This window comes from Rhea pennata, chromosome 8, assembly GCF_028389875.1.
Source record: "Rhea pennata isolate bPtePen1 chromosome 8, bPtePen1.pri, whole genome shotgun sequence".
NCBI classification, from domain to species: domain Eukaryota; kingdom Metazoa; phylum Chordata; class Aves; order Rheiformes; family Rheidae; genus Rhea; species Rhea pennata.
The window spans coordinates 2062019-2069468 of NC_084670.1; the positions used below are offsets into that span (position 1 = coordinate 2062019).

The 7450-nt window shown below is 51.1% G+C and overlaps 1 long non-coding RNA gene across 2 annotated transcripts; it reads right to left on the minus strand.

The window, feature by feature from the left end:
- Window positions 1-4180: 4180 nt before the first annotated feature.
- Window positions 4181-5395, minus strand: LOC134143583 (uncharacterized). 2 transcript variants are annotated; one of them, XR_009959137.1, is made up of 3 exons: window positions 5263-5395; window positions 5030-5178; window positions 4181-4509 (listed from the first exon to the last, which is right to left on the minus strand). It is a non-coding gene; the product is annotated as an uncharacterized LOC134143583 (long non-coding RNA). The 2 variants fall into 2 exon arrangements; XR_009959136.1 differs by lacking the exon at window positions 4181-4509 and adding an exon at window positions 4597-4931 and having other exon boundaries at window positions 5263-5389.
- Between the last annotated feature and the right edge of the window lie 2055 nt (window positions 5396-7450).

The following is a 7450-nucleotide window of genomic DNA, read 5'->3' on the forward strand; positions in this document are numbered from 1 at the left end:
TGTTTCTGCTGGTAGCACCATCGGAGAAGCCAGATTATCAAACCACAGCCGAAAGCGCGCAGATGGCTGCATCCAGGCAGAGCTGTTGGGCACATGGGAGAAGCTGTTTGGATACAATGCCATGTCCCTGGGACTGAGGCATCTCCAGAGTTAGATGGCTGCTGAAGGGTTTTTACAGGTCACAATCCTGGATTTAGGTACCTGTTTTCTATGGAAGTCCAGTTTTAGGTGTCCAAGTCCCAAGTCCTCTTTTGGATCTGGCCCTTTTGGTCTCCTGTCTGGGCCATAGCAGGATGATGCTGGAGGCTGATACACCCAGCAAAATGACTAACCTAGCGAGGCAGAAGGCAAATGTTTCAGAGATGAACAGGATTCCCTGGAGAGCTGCTCAGAAGACAGGGAAGTGGCTTGTACCAGAAGGGCTTGGGTTTTAGAGCTAAGACAGGCTAGACTATGAACCAAATAGAGCCTATCTGAAGATGATGAAAAAAAAAGAGATTCCTTCAGGAAAACTGTGCATGACCTACTCCATGAGAAGATCTTGGTGGAAGGGAATCGTGCATTAAGGAGTGGACAAACACCTCTTTAGGACAGCAGAGGGACCTGGCTTTGATTTTGAGGAAGGAAGTGAGTGCTGGAGGGGTGTCCGAGAGCACGGCGCAGGGCAGGAGCCGCGTGAGGGCGAGGAGCACTGGATGTCCCCGGGAGAGCCCATCTGGGGCTGGCTTGTGACGCTGCGGTGGTGCCGTTCCCCACGCAGCAGCTGGAGTTAAAGGCTCAGTGCTTTCATCAGAGGCACTCCAAGCAGTTTACAAGCAGTCGTTTGTGTGTGCAGCACACCCACGATAAATGTAAATGCTATTTTTCCTCTGCTTTCACCTGCGTGCGCAGCGAGAGGCTGCCTCTGGTTATAAAGCAGACTGGGCGCACACCTCTCGTGTCCCAGCTCTTGATTGCTGAGACGTGGATGAGTGCTTGATCTGACCAAGACCTCTGCTGCACAGAAAGGGCTTGAGGCTCTTAAGGACTATTTCTAAGCAAGCTTGGATGGCTCTGTGCCCTTCTTCATAGTGATACATGAAGGTGTGGCCCCTCTTTAAGGTCTGTGTAAAACTTCCACTGTTTCGGGCCTATTTTCACTATGCCTTTTCAACCAGGAAGGTAGTATCTAAGCTTGATTCTTCCTATAGTCCTCAGAAGTATATCTTTAGTGACTTTTGTGGTTAACCGAGCTGTGTGCAAGCAGCGTCGCCCCATGTGATGCTTCCTCCTGCGCAGCGACGGGCGTTGCACGGACAACGTGCCTCCCTTTATCAACGCCGACAGGTCTGGGAAGCCGGTGCCACCGCTCGCTCTCACCGCGAACAAGAGCGCCGCCGGGTCCCCGGGACGGCGTTTCTCGCAGTATCTTATCTGAGCCGGCAGCCGCTGTGGCTCTCTGCTCATTTGTGTTTGTATCTAAACTAGCAGCAGCTGTGACCTCGAAGCACGCTACCATCGGGGCGGTCACGGCACGATGCAGAGGTTAGAGAGGATAAAGGAAGTAGGTTTGGTGCAGCAGATTAAAAACGGCGCGTGTGGCGGGTGTCGGTGGTCTCCCTGCAGGTCCTGGGTTCTGGGTGGAGCATCTCTCACACGTGCCCGCACCTCCCTCCAGCCGGCCATCGGCTCCGAGGGCTGCCTGCCCCCCGCGTGCTGTGCCGCGCCGTGCCGAGCCGAGCCGAGCCGAGCCGAGCCGCGGGGTTACGGGGCGTGCAGCCGTGCTCACCTCCCCGGCCCCTCTTGGCTTGCTTCACCCCTCGGCCTGGAGCTTTCATCCAGAGGGGCTTCCCGTCCCCGGGAGGTGCTGGCAGGGGACGGTTCACCGCTGTGGCTGTTCCAACTAGTCTTGTGTTGACGTTGATGAGAAGTGGAAAGCGGCTTACAGCCACTGCGCTTTTCTGCGCTTTGTGCTTGTTGTGGTTGTCCTTCAAATCAGAATTGCGTGACAGCAGTGGGCAACCGGCCAGGAAGCAAAGCTGTTGCGTCCTGACCCATCAGTTGGCCTGTGCCAGTGCGGCCCAGTAACCTCCTCCTCCTCCCTGGGAGGCTAAGCCCACCCTGGGGGGGACCTGCCGCAGGGTCGCACCGGCAGCAGCCCTGCTCGCCCCGGCGGCTTTGCCAGAAAGCCAACGCTTTCCCGTGGTGGGACTCGGGCCGAGGAGGAGGGCCCGCGGGAGCAGGCACTGGTGCTCTTGGGCCGCACTGGGTCCCAGTGCTGGTTGTGCCCGTCGTGCCGCAAGCCCCGTGCCGGCACGGGGGAGGAGGGACGGGGCTGAGCAGCAAAAGCCGTGGAGAAACCTCCCGCGCAGCCGCAGGAGCCGAGCATGGACAGCCCCGGGCTGGCTCCGGGCGCGAGGCTCCTCGCGCAGGTCGGCCGGGGTTTGCCGCTCGGCGGCGGGGAAGGGACGCGGTTCCTGCAGACGCCCTAATGAGCAGTTGTCTTGCCTGTCTGCAACAGAGGCAGTTCTGGGACCTGTTCTAGGGCGCTGGATCTTGCTTCACCGGTATTTCTGCGCAGGATGAGCCTGCTGCTGCAGCATGTATGATTAAGCTCGTTTTGGCGAGCGCTCGGGACGCGTACGTTCATGGAAGCAGATGTCCTTTCTGCAACTCGCTGGCAACAGCCTGAAACTGTGCGTGTGCCCAGCTCGCCTTCTGGGAATACGTGCCTAAAGAGCGACTGACAGCATCAGCATGAAGTGGATCAGGCTAATCACCAGGCCTGGCGCGGTGCTGGAGTAAGCGGTAATACCTTCGCAGCACTTAATGCATGAGGTTTTGCTGCGTTGTAGCTGATAGCTCTGTGCCTCCTCGTCCCATCCATAACGTGTACTGGGAAATCCATGTCTGGATTTCCTCCAGGCTCCTGGCAAGGCTCTGGGTGCAGCCAGCAGCCACAGCCAGGAGCAGCCTGCTCACACATTCTGCCGGCACTGCGATTTCTGGGTTTTGGGGCCATGGACGAGCACTGAGAGGCAGCAAAGTTGGCAGCAGGGGTGGTGCAGCATCCAGAGGTAGTCTCAGGGTTTGCTGGCTCCCGGCACTGGCAGCAGTTGGAAAAGCTTTGGCTCTTCAGCGTCCCCAGAGCAGTTACTGTCATGCTTACCTGTACCGGCGCGGCTCTGTCCCTGCCACCTAGCAGCTCAGGCCTCGGGTACCTGGCTGAGCCACAGTGGCGAGCCCGGTACCAAAGCCCGAACCCAAGTCTTCCTGAATTTTGTGAGAGACCCTTTCTGAGATGGGAAACAGGGAAAACATGATTAAAATAAGAGAGCTGAACCAGATCCAGGAAAGGATCCACTTTACAAAGCACGCTTTCCTTTTTGTCCTTTGTATTTAAAGGCAGGCCCTTTCCCAGGTCCGAGAGCAGGCACAGCGTGAGTGTGGGCGGCAGCATGGACAGAGCAGGGGCAGCAGGAAACGCTGTGCCTTAACCTGAGTAGAAGAGTACAGGAACACGCCGCCGCAGACTGAGATCTGAAGTTTGGCTGCAATAGTGGTTTAACGAATTCCTCTTCCAGCCCTTCCTGCCCCGGCGCTGCTGGCCGCAGGGCTGCTCGGAGAGCCAAACCAGAGAGCTGGTCCAGCCTGAGCAAAAACAACATGGGAAAAAAGAAAGGTGTGTTTGCCTCCTTCCAGCCCGCGGCTCCCATGGCAGCTTGCAGAGAGGTGCCGGCACAGCCAGCTGGGACGCTCGCTCCAAACACTTTTTTTTCTCCTCTTTTCCTTCTCTCTCTTTTCAGGTTATGAAGGCAGCTGCAACTCCCCTCCTAAGGGCAAGCGGGACCAGAGAAGTCGACCGAAAGCGCTGGTGAGCAGTGGCTCCTGGGTGCCCCCGCGCAGGTGCCTGTGCTGCTGCCCACTCCCTGGCAGGGAGCAGCCAGGGGAGGCTCCTGCTCTCAGGAGCCCTGACCGGAGGGTGGACAGAGAACTGGTGATAGAAACCAGCCCCACCAAAGTGCTAAAAGCAGTGTTTGGTCTACCTGAACTTCTGCTCTTTAAAGTATCAGTGATGCTTTTCTCGACCAAAAATACGTTTAACCTTGTTTGCCATTAAGGAAGAGCCCTTGCTTTGCAGCTTGTTTGAGATTCAAGGGAGGACAGGTGAGATTCGATTAGTCTCGCTTAACCTCCAAGCAAAGTTTTGTATCTGCATGATTTACTTCACTTGTCGGTTGCACATTATAATGCACAGAGCAGTACAGGGTTTTGTTATTTTTCAATATGCATACTTAAAAATACTGTTATTCACCTGTTTACAACCCTCATAATAAAACTGCATTTTTTTTTCTGCTGTGAAAAAAACTCCAGTGCTGTGCTGAAATCAGCAGAATATCTAGGAGGGCAAAGCTGTGTGGTGCAGCTTGCATACCTCTTCCTGGGCTCTGACTTGTCCTGGTTGTTCCCATTATCCTTCTCCCTGGTGCATTTTAATTCTGGGACTTATTCTCACAAGGAATCCACATACTGTAAACACATTAAATGCAAAAATTAAAGGCAGTACACAAAGAGCTCAGTAACAAGTGCTCTCTATTCTTGCTACCCACTTCATGCAGTGCCATGGTCAAGGTTTGGCAAACATCAGGTATGTCTTTGTAAAGGTATGTATTTAGGAAAAAAAAAGCTATTGCAAAAGTTACAGTTTTTGGTTGGTTGCTTGTTATTCTTCCACTATTTGCCTGTTATTTCAGACTCCCCAGCACGGTGTGTTCACTGATACTCTCTGCTTAGAAAAAGTGCAAGGAATAGGAATAGGTCATTCTGTCACACTTTATTCTGTCAGCCATCTCTATTGAAGTCATATTTTGGCTGTAGAGCATCTCATTTTGAATGGTTGTTATCCTCGTGCGGCAAATGGAAAATCCAATGAAAACACTTGCCAGAACAAACTGAACAAAAAGTTGCTGAAGTTGCTTTGTGATATACAATGAGATATATGAAATGAAATTGTTCTTGTATTCTTAGTGAAATCATGGCCATATCTTACCTTCTTCAGAAGCAAATATAATGTTTTCTGTGCAAGAACCTGAAGTATTTAGTATAGCCTGGGAAAAGATCCATCTCTAAGTCCTTCGATGACAACGACCTCCTCTTCATAGTATATTGTACACTCTGGCAGCAAAGTAATATGTGCATCTGGAAAAAAATAGAAAACTAGTTTTATAAAGGTTCTTAAGTTAAAATGCTGAAAAAATTAGATCTTGGGAATGGAACAAGGACCCAAATGAATTCTTCTCCCCCTGCCTTGAACCTGCTGCATTTCCTATTCTTGCTAAATAAGCAGACAGCCGACAGCTGTTGGCAAAGCTTGAAAATAGCCTAACAGTGTAGCATGTCACAAAGCACTCAATTCCTCTTTTGGTAAGGAGCGCAGGAGCGGTTCCTTAGGTAGGTTATCTATAGGCCAGCTTCAGCCAAGTAACATCGTTGCATATTGCAGCCATAAATAGCACCAGCAATCCATTTCTCTGGGCGGTAGAAATGTTGGGTTTACTCCGGCGTTAAATGCTAATTGATAAAATAAGTCTCTGCCATGCAAAAACATGGAACTGCATTAATCTATTAGATCCTTAATGCTAGCTCTTGGAAGTCTTCTGTGCCTGTTCGAATTCTCTCTGGTTGTCTGTTAGTGTCTAATGACTGCATAAGCAAACGGTGTTAACAGGATGACTGTCCCGAGAGCAATGTGTGCTATCTCAGTGATTTGAAAGTCTTAAAATAATAGTTATATCCTTGATTAGAGGCAGAAGTGCAAAGTTAAAAATCCTTGGCTATTTAATCCCCCAGCAATGATTGTTTGCAGTTCAGATTGCCAGGACTGATTGCAGTTCAGTATCACCGAACATGCGTGAATGTCTCTCCAGCAGAACGTTTTGCCACCGGGCCGACATTTGGCAAGTAGCAAAGCTCCAGACCATGTCACCTGCCTTTCTCTGAGCTGACCGTGTCGTGAACTCGCTCCTTGTTTAGTCTGGGGCAGGATGAGAAGAGCTGTGATTCCCCGACGCAGAGCGGTGCTAGCGAGCGAGGTGGCTGGAGACTTGCGCTCACAACGGTAGGATGACTTGCCTGTCCTCATACAAGAGTTTTATCAGTATACTGATGCCGTGGACAGGATGCTGCCTGTTTCCAGCAGTGCTGCATAGCAGAAGTCAACTTTGCTTGTTAGCCCAAACCAAACTGAAAAATGCTTTCTTCACTGAATGCTTTTTTGGTTGAGGTTCCTAAGGCAGCAAGACATGTGCAAAGCCTTCAGATGCAGCCATCCCTCCCTTCAACACATTGTGAACATGTTGGCCAGTATCAAGCAGATTTAACAGATCAGCAAGGGTCTAAAAATCCTTATTTTGTCAAACCTTGTGAAATTAGACAGCTAGGTACAGGGGAGAGACTTGGCCAATGCCCCCTCAGAAGGAAAAAGCTCCCACCTAAAGGGTGACTCTACAAGATGCTGTTGAACCTTTTGGGAACCCACCTGGAGCTACATGTCTCTAAGATGCCAAGGCCTTTTGGTTCTGCTGCTCGTGCAGCCTTTTGTTTGAGTATTTTCTTATTTTTCCCCAGGGAGAGTCTGCCCGTTCTGCCACGGATGTAGCCAGCCCTCTTAGCACACAGGCTTGTTTCCTGCCTCCTTTTCCCGTAGACCAGAGCTTGCTTGCTTGGCAAGCTGCCAGCAGCCTTATCGACTGCATTTCATAGGTGTTGCAGCTCCGAGTTCCTCAGCCACACAGAACAAGAACCAGGTATGGTCAGAGTGTGGAGCCCGGACTTCCCAGGGGCCCGGTTCCCCCCGGGAGGAGATGCACGACAGTAGATAGCGTCCTGCTGAGGAATGGGGAAAGGACTGCAGAGAAGAGAATTGCCGGGTAAACACACAGGCTGTGCTTTCTGCATCACTCTGCTTATTGTGCCTGTTAGGTGAGGCAAAAGTTACCAACTTGAACATGTTGATTAATGAGTTTGCTTTTCCAATAAAACATCCACCTCGGTAACTTACCGTCCTGACAGTGCTGTTCTTTCACGTGACTAAGGCGGCTGTTTGCAGGTATGGTGCTAGGACTCCTCCTCTGTGTAAAAAGCCCTATTTTTTTCTTTTGGCATTTTAAGATTAATGTCTTGGATTGAATTATTATCTTATGGCTAGAAGTGCCTGGGAACTGTGAATTCTGAAATCTTATGTTCCACAGACAGTACTGTCATTTGGACTTTTGACCCATGTGGCTGATTGTGCGGCATCTTTATTGCAAATGCCAAATACGCAGGCACGCTGTGTGCAGCCAAAGCATGCTCCAGAGAAGAGCTGGAGATTATCCTGCGTCCTGGACCCATGATTTCTTGCTATGCAGAGCTCAATAAGTATGGCTTTCAGTGATCATATACACAGGATAATCAGTTTACTTCTGAGTTG